Here is a 23,272-nt window from a genome sequence, read left to right on the forward strand (position 1 = left end):
TACAGACTCGCTGGAACAAAAGAACATTTAATATTGATCTAGCAAAAATTGACAAAACTGAGCTAAACTTGATATCTCGGCAGTTTTATGGCTCAGTCCAATTTGATCAGACGCTGAACGTGAGACTACACATTTGGCGAATGGTTAATTTCTGGCTGATTCTAGGTTGTTTGGGTGAGGTGTTCTTCTGTCACAGCTCAGTGGTAATGACAGTTTTGGAATTTAGTGTAAGGAGCTGGAGAACGAACTGCTGGCTGTGCAACGAGTGAGCGGAGTTCTTTGCTCTGACGTAGCAACAAGCTGCCACTTAAGGAACTATAATTTGGCGGAAGGAACAGCTAACATTAAAACACATTAAATGCCACGTTCATGGCCCAATTTATTTATTTCTTACTTTATTTATTTAACTATTGTATAAAGGAATAGAACACTCAAAGTCGTGTTATCGCGACCAAATCACAGCCATGATGTTATTTCAATAACACACTCCCTCTCGTGTTCTATTGTTTGTGTGTGTGTGTGTGTGTGTGTGTGTGTGTGTGTATATATATATATATATATATATATATATATATATATATATATATATAAATAAATATAAAATATTTGTGTATGTATGCATATATATATATATATATATATATATGCATATATATATATATATATATATATATATATATATATATAATCACAACTATCATTTTAAGAAACAACATTGCGTGTACGTAAATTTTAAAATATATAGTGTCATAAGTTAAATTAATTCTGTTAGGTGAAAGAGATTATGACTAAATTGGAAAAAAAGGAAAATGTTCTTGGTTCAACCTTATACCATAAATTGCATTACTTTCTGAAACCTGCCATAAGAGCAAAATAGTCTTTAGCCCATTTTAAATTGCGTGGGCATTACAACAGCTCCTGTCTGAATTACTGACTCAACCTTGCCTTGTAGGTCTGCACCTTTTTTTATGTAATGAAGTCAATTTTACAGAAATGAATCTAGCACTATTTGTCAAGGAGATATGGAATGAGAGATACACGCCAATAGTAGTTCTGAAAGTGAGCTAAATCTTAGAAGCAGTCGCAATAAATGCAGTGAACAGGTGGCCTTGTAAGGAGTGGGTCTCACACACGTCTGTGCGTCTAATTACACTCCATGTGATTGCGTTTTGTTAGTGCCACCTTTTGATAAGTAAATTCAGAGTCTCCGGCCATGAAAACCAATTACCTGCCGCAGAGCCTGACAATGAGCAAGGCATTATTATCTAGTTAAGGGTATTAATGAATCTGCTCCACCACCTGCACTCCTCCACCAATGAACCACTTTCAAAAATGTATTTGTCACACCTGTCTGAGTGAAGCCTTAGCTGGATATATATATATATATATATATATATATAAATATATATATATATATATTTACACATATACACACACACACACACACACACACACATATACACAAACAGGTCTTACACTTTCAGTAGAAATTTCCTTTTTTCTCAATATTTCATAACATTATAATACTGTTAATTATTTAAGCCTTAAGTCATTACGTAATTAAGACATTACTATTACTCATATATTTTGTTTTGTCATTCTGTATAACAGCTTCTAGTCTATACATCAAACATTTGTGTTTCTCTTGATGTCAGACAATGAAAACTGAAAAGAAACTGTACTTTCTACAAAAATGCTCCACTTGTTTCAATGAGTCACACATGACAAATTATTAATATTGAATTACACCATGCTTTTGCTATTGCCAGCAATAATTGTGACTAAGAATTAGACTGTTGTTAAAAGTTAAACTATTTTTGTAGATTAATCTACACATCATTGTAAATGTTTTCTCAGTGCTGTTGCATTTATTTTGATAAGTAAAAAACATGTATTTTTTATATGCTTTATCACAGAGTACCTTTTTTTGAGAAAGAAAGTCACACCTCAGCCACCTTTCATTGTCACTCTGATTAAACATTAATCAATAATGACTGCTTGCTAATCCTAATTCCGTTCTGAGTGTATACACACTCAGAGTCTATACATTGCAACAGTAACCAAATGACTCACACACCAAAAAGAGGGGCCACAATTTGTTTTTTTTTTTTAACTGAGACATCATTGTTAAATCTGCTGCCAGAGTGGGTTACAAGTTCACAGATTTTCTGAATGAATTGCCAGGAAGACATTGATAGGGTTTGATAGGGTTAAACATACCTTATACTCCTGATGTTTCACATTAGGAAGGTGACAGAGTACACTGTGGAGCTAAGTGAGACATTGGAACAATTCAGGTTGTCACTTCAGTATATTCAGAGGTGTTGGTGTGATTTGAACGCATTTGGCCTGACGTGTGGGGACTTCATGAGGAGCCACTGTGAAACACAACACTTAAAACATCTATTTAAAGGCTTTGTCTAGTGTATGCTATATATTTCAGTTTGCAATTGAACGTTCTGAGGTTTATCAGTTCTGGACTGAAATCTTGGAAACCCCCTGCAAATAATAACTTTGAATTCGTATGAGTTTGAGGACATGCACTGCATATTAATGTGTTCTTTTCTGGCTACATGCCATGTAACGTGAATTCAGCAAAATGCCCCTATATAGATTGCTTATCCTTTGTGCTCAATATTAATAATTTAGAAAAATCTCTCAGGATCTGAAGGAACAATAACTTCCCTCATGGAAAACCTTCTCAAAAAAAAAAAACCTTGAAAACAATACTAATTAACCCTTATCATTGTCCTTCCAGGGCAATTTGTAAAAACAATTTCTAGCAGCCTTTTCATTTCAGCCTTCATTAATAACAAACTTGTGTTATGAAAGTGCTGGAAGACAATTGCTGTGCCTTCGGTTTTGATTGTTGCGGAAACTGTTCTCATTTCAGAAGTTTGGCTCATCATCATTGCCAGTGGACGTCTTGTGGTGAGATGTTCAGTTAATGAGAGGCACCAAACGTCATTTCATGCATTGTGTTTCTAATGTCTGATGTGCAATGCGCTGCAGAGCATCCAGTACTGAAAAGACAATTCATTGTTTTTGTTGGAATTTTGATTTGATTTGATTTAAAATGAACATTTAAAATGTAATGTGTATTGGGAGCTTACAAAAAACATAAATAAGACCTTTATATATCACTAAGAGTAAGACATTGTGTCCAAGTTACCAATGCAGTTTTCTGTAGCTTGAGTTTAACTCTTAGAACTTAAGAGTTATGACTATTGATTCAATCTACTATTGAAATGTAATTATGTAAGTACGTCTTCTGAGTCTGCACTTTCAGTTGCCAGGTTGCATATTGGCACATGGCAGTAATTGAATTTATACAAATTATCTCATCTACTTACTTACACATATATAGCAATAAGCTGTGGGTGACAAATATTTTCAGTTCCAGAATGCCTTTGTTATAACTGCAACTTCTAATGTTTGACCTGACGCAACATAATTTGCCTTCATCTTTTGCAGATTAAATCAGCGTCTAGTTGTCATGTGCAAGTGTTGTTATGAATGCTTTTCTGAACTTGAAATTAGAAAAATAGACCCTTGGAGTGGAGCAAGCATACATATTTCTCTCAGCCCTGCCAGGCAGCCTTATGATAACAGATTGAACAGATACTGGCTTGTAGTGTTTGAATGCACATTCCCTGCCGCGAGCCACTGGCCTGTATCCATGTCCTTGATGGGCCTTGATGGAAATTGACAGGTGCATGTAAACTCAGTGTGCCGCGCACTGGCTAGCTGTGATGGATGTTGAACGTTTAATGTGCATCAGTGCTTTCAGCTTTTATTACAGTGTGTGTGCCATGAGTCCCTGGCTCAGCCTCCTCCACAAAGCCTTGAGTCGGTCACTGCCATTTCTCTCAACATCTCCAGAGGATTTGTCAACTAAATGTCCATTGTCTTTTCAGCCCCAAGTAAGTGTGATGCATAGATGATGTTGGCTAGCAAACGCTGTGGTTTAGACTCAACTGCATTGTTTAAATCATCCTCAGCTGCTACCTTGTATGCCTTGTATTACCTTACCCACCTTGTAGTATCCCTGGGGCTGATTTTATCCATTTAGTTTTTCCATTATATGCTGTGAGTGAAATGAGTACTTGTACAAGTTTGATCTGTTCTGTTCTGTCTCTTTTAAATAGGTCTGTTGTTTAGTTTGCTTTGGGACAAGTATTCTATGAGCCATTTTAAAGGTACACTATGTAAGAAAACCTTTCTGTTTGAAATGTGTAATTCCATGCAATGTGCAGAAGAACATTTGTTGGTTGTTCTTCGGACCTCTTCCCCAAGCATCTGATGATTGTGGGCATGCTTAAAGAAACTCAAACTCATGCTCAAAGTGAAGTCAAACAGTCAAAACTGTGTGAGCGACATGTCTTCCAAAGTGAATCATCTGCTGTTCTCTCTACATATTTATTTGTGTAATGTTGATTTTGCATTTGAGGCCTAAACATTGAGTCAAATCTTTTATTTGAGCCTGTTTATATTTACGTAAGAACTCTGTCTTTTACTTTTAAATGACTTTTAAATGAAATTTTAGGCTTTACAGGGTGACTCACAGCAGCGCATGGACACCATAATTTAGCATGTATTTTGTCTCTCTTGACTCATCACTACTCCTTTCAGTTTTAACTAAAACTTATAGTTCAGCTTTAAAAAAACAAAGAAGAAGAAGAATGATACAGATGCCAGTGTCAACACTTTGAAAGAAATTCAACTTTTTAAACCACACAAATGTGTCAGATGGAAGCAGTAATAATACTGCCAGTGTAGCAGCTCCACAGTGCTGCCTCAGTGTCTGTCACTGCTTCTAAACAGTACGAGCAGGCTAGAATTCCAATTATTAACAGCTTATTTTTGATGCCGGAAACATATGTTTAACAGAACAATACTAAGAGTGACGTGTAAAGTGTATTCCTACTGGTACAAGTGTATTCCTAGTAGTAGTTCAGTACAAAAACTATGAATTCTATGAATGCTAGGTCATTTGGTAATCTCACTGAGGGGCAGCATTCATAAGGCTACATGACACCTACCTTAGCCATTTATGACAACTGATACAAACCTACTTAAACATGTATAAAGGCTTATTCCAACAAGCTTCAGCTGTTATAAAGGGTGCTTTTGTCAGTTTGTCACCTTAGTACCTTGACAACTGACACTTGTTCAAAAAAGCCTTTATGAATGCTTATAAAGCTTGTATCAGTTGTCCTGAAAGACTTTTTACATTTCGTGTAGCCTTGTGAATGCTGCCCTTCAGTAAAGTGTTACTGATAATTTTCCTTTAATTTATTAACAGACGGGCAGCACGGTGGCGCAGTGGGTAGCATTGTTGCCTCACAGCGAGAATGGCCTGGGTTCAATTCCCAGCTGGGCAACCAGGGTCATTTCTGTGTGGAGTTTGCCTGTTCTCCCCGTGTCTGCGTGGGTTTCCTCCCACAGTCCAAAAACATCCAATTAAGCTAATTGGACATGCTAAATTGCCCCTAGGTGTGAGTGTGTGTGTGAATGTGTATGTCTGTCTGTCTGTCTACCCTGCGATGGACTGGCAACCTGTCCAGGGTGTATCCTGTCTTCCGCCCAATGACAGCTGGGATAGGCTCCAGCACCCCACCGCGACCCAGAAGGATAAGCGGTTTAGATGATGTATGTATGTATGTATTAACAGACACGATGACTGCATTTAGAGATGGCATTACTTAATGCGAGAAGTACATTAAAAGGCAAAATTAACTACTTTTCCTTCTGGGAAAAGAGATTAATCCCCATGACTGATGAATCTCAAACTAATAATTTACCATGGCAGCTTTCAGTCCTGTTTTTGAAAACTGAAACTGTTTGTATCTGCCCACTTTGCATAACTCATCTTTATGAATGAGTCATTACTTAGGAAATAAAGAGAGCTTCCGTGATGAAGGCATCATTGTAACCATTCAGCAGAATCCAGACGCTTGCGAATAAAACTGATAAGATCGGTTTTATTAACACTAGGCAAAAACGTAGTCAAAATACAGGCGTGGGTCAAAACTGAGAAATGCAAAAGGATCACGAAAGTGATCATAACACGAGTTGAACAAAACAAAAGGACAAGACAAAAGACAAGGTCAAACAGGCAGGCAAAAAGATTCAAAACACAGATCCAAAATCCAGGCAACAGTACAAAAAGGAACAGGCAAAAGGCAGAGTCAAAAATGAAGCAATGGTCAGAAATCAGAATAATAAAATCAGAAATAACACTCAGTATGTTCTCAGGGAAGCAATACCTCGCACTCATACTAGCTAAAGCCTGGGCATATATACTACTCTAACCAGATCACATGACATAGGCACACAGGTGAAACCAGTCAATACTCAGGAGATTGAGATCTCTGATAGGTGTGTGAGAACTTGTCATAAGTCATATGATGCCCGCTTGACTTGTGGGTAATGGAGTCCACTTCGGACTCAGATTCCGAAGGGAAGTTCGAAGTCACGTGATCTCCCAAAGGAGCTTGGGAAATGAAGTCTGTTTCAGTCAGGGAGTTCGTACAAGGCGTGACAATCTTGAAACCAACAGAAAATGTTTTTGCTGTGACTAGGCTTGGACAGCACAATTAACAAGCGAAACCAAAGTTAGCTACTGAATAAATGCACAGTTTGACTGTGTACTGCCTGAAGAGAACTAGACTCTTGCCTTGAAGATTTCCAAAACAGAGCTTACATTCACCACAAGACCATTTAGCCAGGCTGATGGCTACAAAGGGAATATAATGTTCTGAATGGATGCTTTGAGCCGTCCAATACAATGGAGCTGTGTATCTTGCAAACAAGTCTGTTCTCTCTGGTGTGCGCTTGCTGTAAGTATATCCTTGTAATTAACATGAGAGATATTACTGGCAGGGATTAGAAGAGAAGGAGCTATCCTGTTCATGTAAACTCCCCCTGGTGGGAATGTCATGAATCACTTTTGGTGTTCTGGTGGATAGTGGACCACTCAAATCAAATTATGTGTAAACAGGCTCAAGCCGCTCTACGCTCTTTTGAAGTTAATAGTCAGGGCTTAGACTGCTAACAGAAACAGCAGGATGAAACTACATCCAAAATCATGGCAAGTCACAATTAACAAAAAGTACTATAGGGAAATCAGTCAGGAAAATGAGCTGCTGCATGGATTAGCTGAACACGGAGCAGAGACAAATCTGTCCACGACAGATGCCAAAGTTAGTATGGGTGCATTTGAGCAAGACAGATTGTTTGCAGATCTGAGCAAATTCACAGCTCTTTCTGACAGATGCCAAAGTTAGTTTGGGTGCATTTGAGTAATGCAGGTGGTTTACAAAGCAGAGCAGATTTGCAAAACTTCAGAAGTTTATTTCTCAGACTGTTTCCAAGCAAATGATGTGTATTGTAGATCACAATGTCTACACAACCTCTTCATTACTGGAACCCACCCTCTGCACCTCCTGCTCACTGGAGTGAAGTAAAGGTTCCCTCCAAAAGTGAGACCTCTAAAAGTATGCCTGTGGTACTTCTGACTTTAAGGGCCGAACACAAAAAACAGAAACAGTCAGAAGTGACCGGAGTCATGCCCCGAAGGGACCAATTTATTTACAAAGTGCCACAAAGTGAAAAGGAAGTAACACTGCGCAGGGAGCATATTTGGCTGCAGGTCCATAGACGGTGTCTTCACCATCTATGTCTGCATGGGCAAAATAAACTGAGCTATGAGGTAAAGAGATTTTGCGTTGTGCTCACGTTTCCTTCTACCAAGTGACTAAAGATGACTGCCTGCAGGTGCTCCTCCTTGCAAGCTAAACTAGTCATCTGTAGCTTATGCTTGTTGTGGGGCACTGTGCTATGGCAGTGTGGGGGTCGGCTGTCCACAACATGGGTGCTGAAACTCACCAGTGGCTGTGACTTCAGCACCCCGGACAGCAGCCTGCTGGGCTCAGCTTGGCAAGTCAAGCTAGAGTTTGTGATGTGTTGTAAAAAAGGTGTGACCAAGGCTAAGCCACGAAAAAAGTCCTCCATTTTAGTGCAGTTGGCAACCTAGTTAACATGCCAACCTTAAAAAGTTACCACAAAAGGTTATACCTTCAGGTCCAGTCTCCCGACTGACTGTTTGTAGCCATTGTGGTCCAAAAATAGCTGCCTCAAAGTAAAATCTTTATGGATATAATATAAAGCTTGTTTCAGAAAGCAAAGCATGTCTGTTCTTTTTAAGTGAGATTGGGGTCTCTATCCTTCAGCATAGAGTTCTTTATCCATTAGTTTCATAATAACCTGATTAAATGCTTCAACAGCTCATCGATTGTTTGAGTTTATGGTGCTTCTTGCACTTGCATTTTACTGATCAAATTTAAAATCTAAAAATTAAAGTCACTCAGCTGTTGCAGGAAGATCACACATATGCTTTCTACAGGGACAGACATGGATAGACAAAGGACCTTTACAATGTAAATGTGTTGCAATTTAAATTCTGTTGTATTAATTATATGAATAATACAACTGACGAAAATCTTAGCTCAATAAATGTAATGTGATTACAATAGTTTAAACTGTTCCTTCCCCTTACCTTTACCCATGTTGTACAACATGATGAAAAATGCAATAAAAAGTTGATCACAAAAAAAGTTTAAACTGTAATGCATTACACTATTTAATTACAGGGAAAATAATTACATAACGTTACCCTAACATCAGTTGAAAAGAAGACCCTCCATTTGGATCTTCAGTGCTGCAGACTGCAACTTCAGAGATTAACGAAGCTAAAGTGGTTTAAGTGGTCAACAATGCATGTTTACAAATGGTGAACTTGATACAAAGTTTTGCACAAGAAACTTTTTGCTCCAGAAGACATCATGATTCTGTTCATTGCAGTCAGTGACATTGAAATTGATGTAATTTTGCTTTGCAAAATTTCACTGACAAAAAGCTAGTGTGATTGGGCCTTAAGAATCCACATTTCTGTGGGTAAAGGGTGATGTTCATGAGCGATTTTAGCGTTCATGGCAATCAGGACTGCTGCTGATGAGCATAATGAATGTGGTTCTAAAAATGAATACTTTTATGTTTCATCATTGCTCTCAATAGCTCTTGATGCTTACCAAGAGTGGAACAATGCAGAAGGGTAAAACAAGTTCCAGTGGAGTGCTTTGGTTGGAGAGCTCACTAGGTCATGTTACTATGGTGATTTGGGGAAAAGTGGTCAGCCCTTGTCCTAGTTGAATATGCAGCCTTTCATACATGGAAAACAGCCCCTAGGAAAAACGACTTTCGATTACTTTTGACCTTTATTTAGCACGACTGTCCTAAATGGAGCGGCCTTTTGTCATTAAACATTAGCTGTTCTCACATATCTAACTGGGCATGACAAAGAATTTCCAAAAGTAGATTAAAGTATTACTCATATTTTTTAAGCCATCCCAAGCAGGCTGGATGATCCTGAGCACTCACCAGAGCTCAGTGTGTTTACAGAGTATAAACAGGTTTGTGGCCCTTAGAAAACTGCCTCTGGTTATGGCTCATACAAATGAAGCTGACTAGAATTCATTTGGAGATGCAAATTAAATCTAATCAGCAGCTGGACATTATTCGGGCTTTTAATGAAGAGATGATGAGCAGAGATGTGACCTTCCTTGAAGGAAGACAATATTATTTCACCCAGATTCCAGTGTTTCAATGTCTGAAGTTAGCCATCTAATTATAAAAAACAGCCTCAAGAAAATCTTATTCAGACATAAGAACAATATTACTGGATGACTGGCCTAAAAGACACAGACAATGCTCTCTTATTAGGCCAGTGTAAAAATATGGCCTACTCTTATATTCTGTATTTAGTACAAGCTGTCAAAAGCATCCAATACTAAGCTAAACATGCTCTGCAAAGTTACTGGAGTTAAAGTCTCTTCTTTTTTTATTGTTAGTTATATTTTCAGTATCTTATGAAGTCTCTAATGTGGTTCAGTGCTGTAAATTGTTTGGTTGGTGGCTAGGCTGCATCAGGCCTGGCTGGCTGTGCTCCTCTGATGGACGGACCCATATGATCCACTTTCCATTCAGAACTGGGCCAGCGAATCCTCAGCCACTGGCCAGCCTGTGTGTGTCCCATGGGCAGCAGGGACTCAGCGCTCCTGTTAGGAAGCAGCCTGAAATCAGCCCAAAGCCCTGCTGAGTCCCCTGAGCCAGCCATTTCTGCCAATAGGTTTTATGAGCTCTGCTTGGCCAAGATACTGAAGGGCTATCCAAACTGCAGGGCCACCCACTTTGATCGCTTTTGCACCTGAGACCAGATGGTAATTGGTGTGATTGGCTTGCTTTCTTTTGAGCTATATTTGTCAGAGCCACATAGTGGTGATATGTGCCATTCGCCAAAGCGGACAACAGCACAGAGAGGGATTGAATGCATCATTAATCACAGCAGGCTACGACCGGGCCTGAGCGGTAGAGACCTTGGGTTGCTTTCCAATGTTCCATTGCAGACAGAGAAAATAATAAGATCGTAAGATGTGTTTGCAAAGCTTGGACCATAATTTAGAGGTCTGTCATCAAATGTCAAATATTTGATGAAAATGGATATATATTAGTTGAGGTGTAATTTTCAAAGAGGGCAACCTTGTTCTAACTTGACAATTTGATGACAGGTTGTGAGGTTGTGACAGCAGCTTTCCTATGTTATAGAACTGCCAGTTTATTTATGGGCTATGTGTATTAAAGAATGGAATGACTGCTGCTACCCAGAGGAATTCATACCGGTAGTTTTAGTGTGGCTTCAGACAGCTGCTTTGACAACTGAATCTTAAGGAGAACGTATTACAACTGGCTTCATACTCATACCTTTGACATCTTTCTTACCTCGTTGACATGAATTTGCACACATTTTAGAAGAGTGACCAAACAAATTACCAAGGATACTTTATTTTCTGGATCTCTTTTCTGCGGCATATAGCTTGCAGCAGAAGCACTATTTGAATGAGGTTAGGTTTATCTCTGGAATAGTGTTTAAGATGTGCAAACAGGCCCCATATGTAACCTTAGTTGTAAGTCCAATTTGTAAACATTTTAGCTAGTAGATTTTGAATCTACAGTCTGGCAATGCCTCAGTCAGTCCAAATCTCTGACTGTTGACCCTCCAGAGGGTGTGATGAAGTCATGGCTCTTTTATATCCATTCTGACTCCTGAAACCAGTGGCTCTGCTGTTTGTGTGAGTGTGAGTCTGTCTCTTTGAGCTAGATCCACAGGGAGCACACACATCCAGAGCCGAGACTTCCAGCTGAAGCGAAAAGAACGATGGGGCTGCCATCTGCCAAGCAGAGCTAAAAGGAGCTGCTTTTCAAAAGATCCATCACACAAGTCTGTAAACAGCGTTCGGTCACTGTAGAAACCAGCCAAGTAAAGGGGATTCTGCTGTATCAGAGCGGAGGCTGCCTCACTGTGCATTTTACTGCACCTGAATGTAGCTGAGTTGATTGTGTCATGGTTTTTAATTAGCATTCAGCAAAGTGGCCACACCACCCCCTCCCCCCAAGAAGTCTTCAGGCCATGTATGTCTAATGTAAGAAGGGGGAAAACTGGCAATTTGCACAGCTATAAAAACTAGAACATAGGAAACAGGATTATTTGGGCTGGCTTGTTCTCAGTGCCAATTCGTCCTGGGAGTGGCACTTCTTTTGTTTCTCCAGGCCATGTACACAATGCCAGTTAGAGTGCTGCTCACACTGTACTGCTGCATTTACAGAATGTATCCGGTAATGAGAAGTGGAGCAACAATGGTGTTTTGCATCACAGCAGTGCTGTTTGTTTTTTTGATTTTGTTTTTGTTTTTTAGTTTTTTTGGTTGAAATGAAATAAATAATGGCCTTGAGAATAACATGAATAAATTTGTTAAATATTTCAGAATGATCTGTCCTTGAAGGCTACTCTCAGTATTGTTAAGAATATGTTCTCCTTTTTGGAGTATAAATCTCTACTCCTCATCTTTAATGACAATCCATCAGTGCTAAGAGTTAAATAGGGATTGACCGGGCATTGTAGAGTTCCTCTCTCTCTCTCACGCTCTTCTGTTCTGTGTTGCCGCCAAGAAAATCCTTCTGTAGCCTTTTCTCACCTCAGACTATCATCAGACAGAGGGAAAGAGAGAAAGAATGTCTGGTAAATATGATGGAACACTGGTTGGGTTTATGGCTTTTTATCTCCTTCACCTACATATACGTGTATCATACATAAATGAGGCATGGTTAGATACAGCAGTCTGTTTATTCTTTTGTTCCCCACAAATGATGCTTTCAAGTAGAATGTTTTCTCTACTTACCAAAACTCTGCTACTGCACTAGTCATCTCTAACCACTGTACATACCAGGTCAAAAGAACCAATAGTGAGTGCCACATATAAAAAAATACCATACAAACTATGAATACAATATTTTTTGTCACATACTGCACTGCACCAAGTCCATTTAAATTTTAATGAAACCATGGGTAGTTGCTCTTCACATAATAATAATATCCACGATTTGTTTAGAAAAGCATATTGTATATAACGTGACAATTTTCAAGCTAATTACAAATCACATTTCCCACCATTGCAGCAAAATGTGTGGGCCACTTCGACAGCTTCGACTGGCCTCCTCAGACAGTGAGGTTTAGACCACAAGCCACAAAGCCATCAAAATGCTTTTAATAAGACGCTTCAAGCACACAGCATATTACTCTGTCCATCAAGGCTTTTGTGCTTCCTCTGATGGATGTACTTTTCTTCTCCCTGTTTGAAAGCAGAGAAAGAGAGGAAAACGGCTGTAAGTCATGAGGCTTGTTTGTTGTTTTGCTGATGTACTAAATTGAACATGCTGTTGATGGCATGTGTGGCACAGGTCAAAGTTTGACTTTTTATCTTTCAGCATTTTTAGGTATTTTTACATTTTTTTAAAAGATTTTTTTGATGTCTCAACTTCACCTGATGCGAATTGATGAAACTGTAGACGTGCATTTCAGGGGAAGGTTGCTATTCAGAGAAACACCAAAGATAAAAGCCTTCAAAAGATCCTGAGGCTTTAGGCTTGCACTGCTGAAAAGAGTAATCTGCCTTCTTTTGTAGCTCGTGCTAAAGATAGTAAGCTTCATTTCTCTGTGATGAACACATGTGTAAGCTACATAGGGGAAAAGTTTTTTCTGTAGTAAAATATCCCTGAGATACAATTATGGGGTTTATTTGCCTCCTTTACATTCATGGTCTGTAAGATCTTATATAGAAATGCTAAAAACTGATTCATGTATTTCAGTCAGTTCAGTTATTTAGTACAAAGCTGCAGATGTCGATCTGCTAGCTCTCTCTCTTTTGTTCCTCTCTTTTGCTCTCTCTATCCCCATCTTAATCTCTCTATCTCTTTCATATTCTGCCTCTCTCTCAGACTATCTCTCTTGCTCTTTTTCACCCTCTCTTTCTGTCTCGGGTTTTGCTCTATTTCTGTCTGTCTGTCATTTTCTCTCTCTCGCTCTCAATCTTTCTCTCTTTCTCTTTTGGCCTCTCTCTCTCTCTCTCTTTCTCTCTCTCTCTCTCCCCCTCTCAGTCTTTCTCTCTCTTTCTATCTATCTTTCTTTCTATCTCTCATTCTCTCTCTTTCTATCTATCTCTTTCTATCTCTCTCTTCACTATCTTGTTCACATACAATCTGTCTCACACAATCTCACACACTCCCTTTCTCTCTTTTTTCTCTTGATATCTCTTTCACACTCGGTCTCTCCTCTCTCTTACACTGCTCTCTCTTCTCTCATTCTCTTTCTGTCTGTCTGTCTCTCTTTCTCTCTCAGAAAGATTTAATGAGAGAGGAAATGGAGGGGACTTGCTGTGTTTGGGTTATTTCTGTGAGAGAGAGAGAGAGAGAGAGAGAGAGAGAATGACGGTGATGATAATAAGAGACAGACGGGGTGGTGGCAGTGCTACAGCTTCTTTTACCTGCATCTCATTTCACAGAACAGTTTCTTAAGTTTTCTATTCGCTTGGTTGTGACCTGAAGCTCATTCTGTTTACTGATTCTCTCCCAGCATGCGCTCAGCTCCAGTCGTACTGAACACTTTGAGGTGAGTGTGGGTGATGTGCTCAGAATCAGGATTTTTGATTCCCACTTCTGTGCTTGCGTCACATCTCTCTGAGCACACACCGTGCACGCCCACCGTTGCACATGCACTGACATGATCGAATGATTCGCTTAGTTAATCAGATTTGCGTCATTTTGGTGCTGGTCTGCAGATGGATCAAAATGCTCATTTGCTTTTGGAACACATGCTGTGCAGTTGTACATAAGAAAATCTGGAAATAAAGTAGTTTAGTTCAGGCCATGTAAAGGTGCTTCACTAAAACCACTGCAAAATTGTATGTTTAATTAAGATGTGGAAGATTTTGGATCAAAGCTGTTAAGCTTGGCCATACACCGACCAGGCATAACATTATGACCACCTCCTTGTTTCTGTGCTCATTGTCCATTTTATCAGCTCCACTTGCTATATAGGTGCACTTTGTAGTTCTACAATTATAGACTGTAGTCCATCTGTTTCTCTGCATACTTTGTTAGCCCTCTTTTACCCTGTTTTTCAGTGGTCAGGACCCCCATGGACCCTCACAGAGCAGGTACTATTTGGGTGGTGGATCATTCTCAGCACTGCAGTAACACTGATGTGGTGGTGGCGTGTTAGTGTTTGTTGCACTGGTCTGAGTGGATCAGACACAGCAATGCTGCTAGAGTTTTTAAACACCTCAGTGTCACTGCTGGACTGAGAATAGTCCATTATCCAAAAATATCCAGACAACAGCATCCTGTGGGCAGCGTCCTGTGACCACTGATGAAGGACTAGAGGATGACCAACACAAACTGCGCAGCAGCAGATGAGCTATCGTCTCTGACTTTACATCTACAAGGTGGACTGACAAGGTAGGAGTGTCTAATAGAGTGGACAGTGAGTGGACACAGTGTTAAAAACTCAGCAGAACCACTGTGTCTGATCCACTTGTACCAGCACATCACATACTAACACACCAACACCACGTTAGCTTTACTGCAGTGCTGAGAATGATCCACCACCGAAATAGTACCTGCTCTGTGAGGGTCCATGGGGGTCCTGACCACTGAAGAACAGGGTAAAAGGGGGCCAACGAAGTATGAAGAGAAACAGATGGACTGCAGTCTGTAATTGTAGAAGGACAAAATGCACCTATATAGTAAGTGGAGCTGATAAAATGGGCAGTGACCATAGAAACAAGGAGGTGGTCATAATGTTATGCCTTGATCGGTGTATGTGCATAGAGAGAGACTCCTTTGTGCAGGCCTTTTACAGCAAAGCAATATTATAAGAAAAGGTGTCATGAATACATTTTGAATTTGATGGCAACAACACCTTCCAAAAAAGTTGGGACAGGGGCAACAAAAGGCTGGTAAAGTTGTGAAATGCTAAAAAAACATCTGGTGGTTGATTGGCAACAGATCAGTAACATGAATGGGTATAAAAAGAGCATCTGAGAGAGGCTGAGTCTTTCAGAAGTAAAGATGAGGAGGGGTTCTCCACTCTGTGAAAGACTGCACGATCAAATAGTGCAACAATTCAAGAATAACATTTCTCAATGTAAAATAGCAAAGAGCTTTTGCTTTTCATCATCTACGGTACATATTATCATTAAAAGATAAGAGAATCTGGAAAAATCTCTGTATGGAAGGGCCAAAACTAGTGTTTGCTGGCAATGATCTTTGGTCCCTCATGCGGCACTGCATTAAAACATGATTCTGGAGTGGAAATCGCTGCATGGGCTCAGGAACACTTCTGAAAACCACTGTCTGTGAAAACAGTTAGTCACTGCATCCATAAATGCAAGTTAAAACTCTAAAACACAAAGAAGCCATATACAAACAGAATCCAGAAATGCTGCCACGTTCTCTAGGCCCAAGCTCATTTAAAATGGACTGAGGGTAAGTGGATAAGTGTTCTGTGGTCCGACAAATCAAAATTTGAAATTCTTTTTGGAAATCATGGACACTGTGTCCTCCAGGCTAAAGACCACTCAGCTTGTTATCAGTGCACAGTTCAAAAGCCAGTATTCATGATGGTATAAGGGTGTGCTAGTGTGCATGGCATGAGTGGCATGCACATCTGTGAAGGCACCATTAATGCTGAGCAATATATACATGTTTTGGCAACATGCTGCCATCCAGATGACACCTTTTTCAGGGAAGCCCAGGCAAGACGATGCCAAACTACGTTCTGCATGTTTTACAACAGCATTGCTCCATATTAAAAGAGTCCTGGTGCTAAACTAGCCTGCCTGCAGTCCAGATTTGTCTTTTGGCGCATTATGAAATGACAAATATGACAAAGGAGACCTCAAACTGTTGAATAGCTGAAATCCTATATCAAACAAAAATGGGAAAACATTTCACTTTCAAAACTACAGCAATTGGTCTCCTCAGTTCCGCTTACAGAGTGTTGTTAAAAGAAAAGGTGATGAAACACAGTGGTAAATATGTCCCTTTTTGGAACGTGTTGTTGGCATCAAATTACAAAATGGACATATTTTTCAAAAAACAATAAAAATTTCTCAGTTTAAACGTTTGATGTGTTGTCTTTGTAACATTTTCCTTTAAAAATATGGCTTACATGATTTGCATATTGTTGCCTTCTTTTTTTATTTACATTCTGCACAGTGTCACAACTTTTTTGGTAATGAGGTTGTAGATTAAAATATTTTTAAAGTTATGGAAAACATGCATTCCATTAGCGGTATCCAAACTTTTGACTTTTCAGTTGACAGGGTTATTTTGGGGTCAAGGACAGTGCATCCTGTCTCCAAACTGAATTTTTAAAAAAACTTTACTACACAGTTGTTTTGCAGTGTACGCATGTTGCCTGTACATCATAAAATGTAGCATTTAAAGGTTATGGATTCATAGTCCTGAACAGAAGGCATCAGTGACTCCCTCCCCCTTACAATTAACCCACCGAGCACAGTAGGCTCACTGCCTTTATTTTCCACGACAAGCAATTAATCATGTTTTAATTTATAAATTGAATAGCCCCATTTATCATGGAAATGATTTTTGCACAAAATAATTTATGCTTTCAGAAATAGTCATTTTCATTAACATAAAATTGGTCATTTTTCACAGTCATTAATATTAGTTCCTCAGGGTGGCTTTCACTTCTGAAAGCGGTTTATGAGATTTTTGCAGAGCAGCGTTTAGGCATGCTCATTGGCATTATTGTGTGGTGAATTAAGGTGACATGCAAAAGCTCTGCCTTTAAAATGTGCCTCCTCTTGCTCTCTGCACAAAAATGGCATTGACTTGTAAGTAGTTTGTAAATGTAAGCTTAAACTGTGGCGTTACATTTGAAATGTGAATGTGGCATGCAGCTAGTGCTTAAGTCATTAATGTTTGTACCTTTCTGTCCTACATTTCTTTGCACTACATTAATTTAATGTTTAGTAGTGTTTATTTAGGTCAGCAGGAAAACATTTCTTCTTAGTGCTTTTACACTAAACAGACACCATGACTGTTTCAATTTAGAAAAAAAAATACAGTTAATTTGTGCTCGATCCAGGCAACTCTCTACGCTTAAAAGAGCCTCTACTGAAAAAGCCTTTTTTTCTTCTCTGAGGAGGAAGAAAGAGGGTGAAGCAGGTTTTCCATGACAGGTGATAAATGGTTATGGTGAGGGAATCTATCTGCTGCATCAACACATCGGAAATGGGATTTCCAAAAGATAACAAATTACAGAGAGGCACTGTGTCTCACGGAATGCCGGAGCATGCTCCATCCCCCTTTTTTCAATCCCCCATTTACTGCCCTGACTGACACACAGCTGGCATAGCAGCTGATGTCACAGCGCCTGATCTAGTGGTGGGCAGCATAGGCTAACGTGATACTTGAAACATTTTCATGATACACGCTACATACCACAATATTCAGCTTTCTGAATTTTCCATTAGATAACAACAGAAATACTGCACCAGCAAAACAACAGTGATAAGTTAAAGTGAAAAAAAAAAAAGAAAAGAAACAAACTACACTGTAAGTATACATTTTTAAGTTAATTTAAAAACTAGGAAAAAATAGAAAAAATTCAAACATTTGATTGACAAAAAGAGATAATAAGCAAATATCTCAACAGCTCTTTGGTTACAATGCAGGTTTAATCTGTAACAGCAAGCTCTACAATTGACCTATCACAATTATTACATAATGGCCTGATTGCAGTTATTTAAGATAATCAAAATTGTTTGAGATAATTGTAGTTATCTAATCTGTATGCAGTTATTTTCCACAATTATTCGATTTGACAGTTTGTCAAATTGTATCACAACAAGCACATTGTGAGCTAGATTTTGAGAGTTTGTAATGACTGTTTTAACTTTTAACTGTGTATTGTAACACATTTAAGAATATTTGTTTATTTGGTAGCTAGGATAGCTAATGGAAATTTTAGCATGTATGCTTGCAGAACAAGTGATTTTGCTCAAATTTCACAGTCTCAGTAGATAAAGTAAGCTTTGATTGATTCTGTAACTGGGGACACTTACCACACGCACACTAGAGTGCAGTGTATCATCTTGTTAGCTGCAAAGTAAAGAGCGAGGAAGCCAGAGAGTTAATCAGCCAGTGTAGCTTCTTATTAGGTTTGATTGGATTTCCACCAGTGTTCTACAAAGGTTTTCTAGCCTGGAAACAGTAGCTAAGAAAAATCTAATTTGTAGGCAGAACGCAGCAAAAGTAGTTGGTCTAGCTCTCCATTTTTTATGATGTATGTGTTCTAAGAATACTGACGATATCTGCAATGTCCTCAGGACAATATATTGTATATTATGTAATTTCTCGTAATATGATTATTATATTGCCCACTACCACCCTCAGCACTATCAAAAGTAGGCTGCTGCATACAGCAACTCAAGTTCCACCAAAGCGTTCTAGAAGACACTTGTGAGAAATTTCTTTATGTTCAAAATGTTCCTGTGAGCTTGAGTAACAAGTAGTTTTCATCCCAAAACTAGTGGGCAAACTAGTTACACACGGGGTACCTAGCTTTCAAATTGTTTTTAATTCTCCTCTTTTGATGTAAACTGAACACTCCTAATCTTGGGTCATATATACATAAGCAGTATCCTCACTAATCGCAAGGCTGCTATGGGTTGTCCTGCCTGCACAGCTTCAACCAAACTGTTCTTCTATGGTCTCTCTGTGTTTGAGTCAGAAAAACTTGTTACAAACTAAAGCTAGCCTAATAAGCATAAACAAGCTCACTCATCTAGCAGCATCTGTCAGGAACAACAGTAAAATTAATAAGAACCTTACCTTCTTTAAGATTCTGCTGTATGAAAGCTATAATGTGAGCCATAGAGTGCATATGTAGAACCTGTTTCAAGTAGGATGGAAGTCCTGGACTCATGGGTGCTCATCAGAATATTAGGGCCGTGCCCAAACAGTTCTCCGATAGGATTGACAAGCAATTTTTAAGCAGTGCTTTATTATATTTCTCTCTTGTTTTTTCATTCAATCTTTACTGGATGTTAAACATAACACTCAATTTTATTATCCTACAAACACTTTTATTAATACATGCTGTGTTCTCTGTGTTTAATAGAAAAGCAGCAGTCTGAAAATTTTAATTTGAAAAGGAGTGTGTCCCCAAACCTACTGTACATTTGGAATACTTTTTAAATTTATTGTTAGGAAGTGTTAGGAATGAAAATGTGCCAGTTGTTATTTTCTGTGCTTTTTTTTTTTCAAGCTTCTGTGTACATTTTTACAGTTCCTGTTTTTTGCATATACAGCACTTTTTTTCAAAACACAAGCTCAGCTTGTGTTTTGAATCCTCTACACACTCTCTGGATGCAATTTGCATTTGAAAGTTACCTCATGAGATTCCATTATGCAAACTGTCAACACACAGATAATATATGCATTTTCTCTCATATCTCTTACTTGTTACAATGTTAAAGAGGATTCCAGTACACTAACGTGTGCATACAGTACTTCAGAAGTCATGACTGTATAAATCCCTTGCAGGGGATGTAGCAGTGCTGAGGAAGAACTCCCTTTATATTGCACCTATATGAGCTTTTGTCTCTCTGTAGCTTGTGCTGTAAAAAGCATTAATATGCTCTATTTGCAGGACTGCTCTTTCAAAAAGTGAAAAGCTTTCATAGACCTAGCTTGTTCTACATTTCTATTAGAATAAATTTGAACATTTACACAGCATGCAAAGGCAGCGTGATGCTGCATCTAGAGTTTTGACATCAAGTCTATTTCCCCTCCCCCACACGCAACACTCAACATTCCAGCTATAAAAACCATGAAAACAAAACAAAAAATTGAATTTAAAAATGTAATCCTCACCTTTATGAAAAAATTGTTAAACATGTTGTTCTACATACATTTTCTGGTATCTATACTATTGATTTGATTGGTTAATTGAAAGTCAGGAAACTGCACAAATGTGTGTGTTTTTAACATCATCTGCTGTACTATTTGCACATCACACTTATTGTAGAGGTAGAGAAACGTATTGAGTTAGGTCACCCTGAAAAAAGTATAATTTAACGAAAAATAAATAAATAAATAAATAAAAAATATGAATGGCCAATGGTCACCCTGCCACACACCAGGCAGAGGTCTTAGTAAAGTGGTAATGATTCAGGTACAATGGGACATGTCCTAGGGTTATTATGGGACACATAGGTCATGGACCTTGAATGAATAAGCCATTATTTTAGTTCTTTAATTAGCAAAACTTTCTTTTGCTCATTTAGAAAGTATCAGATATCCTGGAATAAAAGTGTCCTGTAATATCTTAGTGTAAAAGGTTAAGTGTTGCAGTCAGCAAGAATGACATTCATTCTGTGCATGATGTAATGTTAGATTCTATGGCTACCCACTAGTAATTGCAGTACAGTGAGGTGAATTTAGAATGTGCAGGCAGATGAAATTCCTTATTAATTGCAAAATTAGAAGGCTGAATTGAAGTTTTATTGTGGTAGCTGTGAGTCCAGCCCTCCCATCCTGCTAAGACGTGTATGTTTTGGCCATTAATCCAGCTATCTTAGAACGATGTGAGTACTGCTGATGAATGCTACTAGAGATGTCCACAAGTTACTTCATGTGTGTCATTGCATTGTACACCAATAAATCTCTACTAAATCTTGTCAGGTTTGACACAACTTCAAATAACATGCCTTTTATAGAAGAACCTTCAGTTTGAAGTACAGAACTGAAGCAGTACATGTAGTAAATGAAAGAGGATAAGCAACTTAAATGGTTGGTCTGTAGTTTTTATAGCAAATATGCAAGTAAGCTAGCATTAGCATTAGATAATCCAGCTGAAGTTTTATTACAATATATAGAATGTGATCTGTAACTTACTAAAACTTGAGCTAGCTTAGTTGCCAACTTCAGCTAAATTAACTACTGTGCTAGTTAGCATACTTGCTGTCTAAACTAAACTCTAAAGTGCCTCTTTGCTTTAAACTTAAACGTTTACTGCATGTAGCATTTGCTCAGGCTGAATTGTTTGAAGTGGTATCAAATCTAACACAAGCAACTGTATTGCAAAAATGAATGTGCATGACCATAGAAAAACTGACAGGCAAGAAACACTCGTAAGATTGGAAAAGAAATTTCTTACGTCTTATGTGTCAAGTCAGAACTGCGACACCGCTTTCAATAGCTCAGGACACAACATTTATTGCTTGTTGGTCGGCGTAGTGGTATACACACTACACGAACGATTGCTGGCAAGGTTCACACACTGCACAATCTTTTGCCTGGAGAGAGATATGAGAACCAAGGAGCTTCCCACTGTGCAATGCTGTGCAAACCTTGTCTTCATGAACTGACCCTCCTGATGCTGCTGCTGCACAGACTCAAACTATTTAATCATAGCCATTGCTTTACCTGTTTTTTTCCCTTTTCTGTATTTTAACATTTTATACATTATACATTAAAGTCTCTTGCCTTGGCTTGAAAGTGATGGCAAAATGTTGTGCTGTAATCATTGTTTCAGCGCTAACTTACAAAAAAGAACAAAAAAGAAAGAAATGAATTAATTTATTTTCAGTTAAGGAAGAGCCCTATAGCCTCTTCTCCGTTGGTCCATACAGAAAGCACATAGCCATTTAATTATTGGTGTAATTTGATTGTTCTCAAGTCTTCGCTGTTGTTCAAAAACGTGGATAATAGTAAAAAATAAGGACAGTTCTTCTGTGAAGAGGTAGGTAGGGTCCAACACCAATGGCGCCAGTAACGGGGGGCCAAACGGGGCCATGGATTTAAAATGAAATGTAGGTCCAACTGAAATGAGCGAATAATTAAACAACCACCTTGTGGTAGTTATGAGTTCACAACCCAACTCTTGTTGTATTGGTTTGCCTTCTTATGGGCGTAATGCGCAAAAATATATATTTGAATGGTTTGAACCTATATGTTTTTTGTGTAGTCTAATCAAATGTCGGTTTTGGCCGATTTTGATAGCCCTAATGAACATCAAATAATTAGTAACCTTAATCGTAAAATAAGAAACCAAAGTATCTCAGTATGCTATTTCTTAACTCTCTAATTGACAATTTTTAACTGGTCTATGTGCTACAACAGCATAATAGAATTCCTAAAATTCAGTTATGACTTTTGGTTTTGGTGTGCGGCCCTAATATTTTCAAAGGCCCCATCTGGCCACCCATATAAGAAAAAATTCTGGTGGTTCCACTTTCCAACACAGTGTGTCTGCAACTGTGTTTAAGAGGGAATCACAAAGCAGAAGGTGTCTCATTTGGTGCCCCAGAGCTGGCAGAGGCCTTGCCTCTATCTGAGCTAGCCAAGGAGAGCAGCCACCATCCCTCAGGATATGCTGCACTGATAAAATTTCCTTTTTATGTTGCAAGTGGAAAAAAGTGGTCATGGTATTAATCAGTGGCAGAGCTCTGATGAAGCAGATTGTTTAATGTGTTTCAGTGCCTGCCTAGGAGGTTCATGTTAGCAGAATCCATCACAGCATGGCTATGAACAGGGGTTTGTGTGTGTGTGTATGTGTGTACATGTGTGCTTGTTGGCTCTTGGGAGCTTAGTAAACCATTTCCTTTTCTGTTGACAGGTGCTGGCTCTCCTCCAGTGAGGTTAGACTGGTAAAGAAGAGGACTATTATTGGTACTTTTAGGGTAAGATCAAAGCAGGGTCTTTTTCTGCCTCTCCTTATCAATGATGCATGCGTACAGTGTAACCTAAATATTTTTCACTCCCATTATAAATGCTAGATAAATGC

At 38.7% G+C, this 23,272-nt stretch overlaps 1 protein-coding gene across 1 annotated transcript in view; it reads left to right on the forward strand.

The window, feature by feature from the left end:
- Positions 1-23,272, forward strand: part of tnr (tenascin R (restrictin, janusin)) — a 238,576-nt gene that overhangs the window by 83,436 nt on the left and 131,868 nt on the right. The window contains exon 3 of the mRNA XM_036597368.1: positions 23,105-23,168. The gene's annotated coding sequence lies outside the window, so the exon portion shown is untranslated. The remainder of the gene's footprint in view (positions 1-23,104; positions 23,169-23,272) is intronic.

The sequence above is a fragment of the Colossoma macropomum genome, unplaced genomic scaffold (assembly GCF_904425465.1).
Source record: "Colossoma macropomum unplaced genomic scaffold, Colossoma_macropomum, whole genome shotgun sequence".
Classification (NCBI taxonomy): Eukaryota; Metazoa; Chordata; class Actinopteri; order Characiformes; family Serrasalmidae; genus Colossoma; species Colossoma macropomum.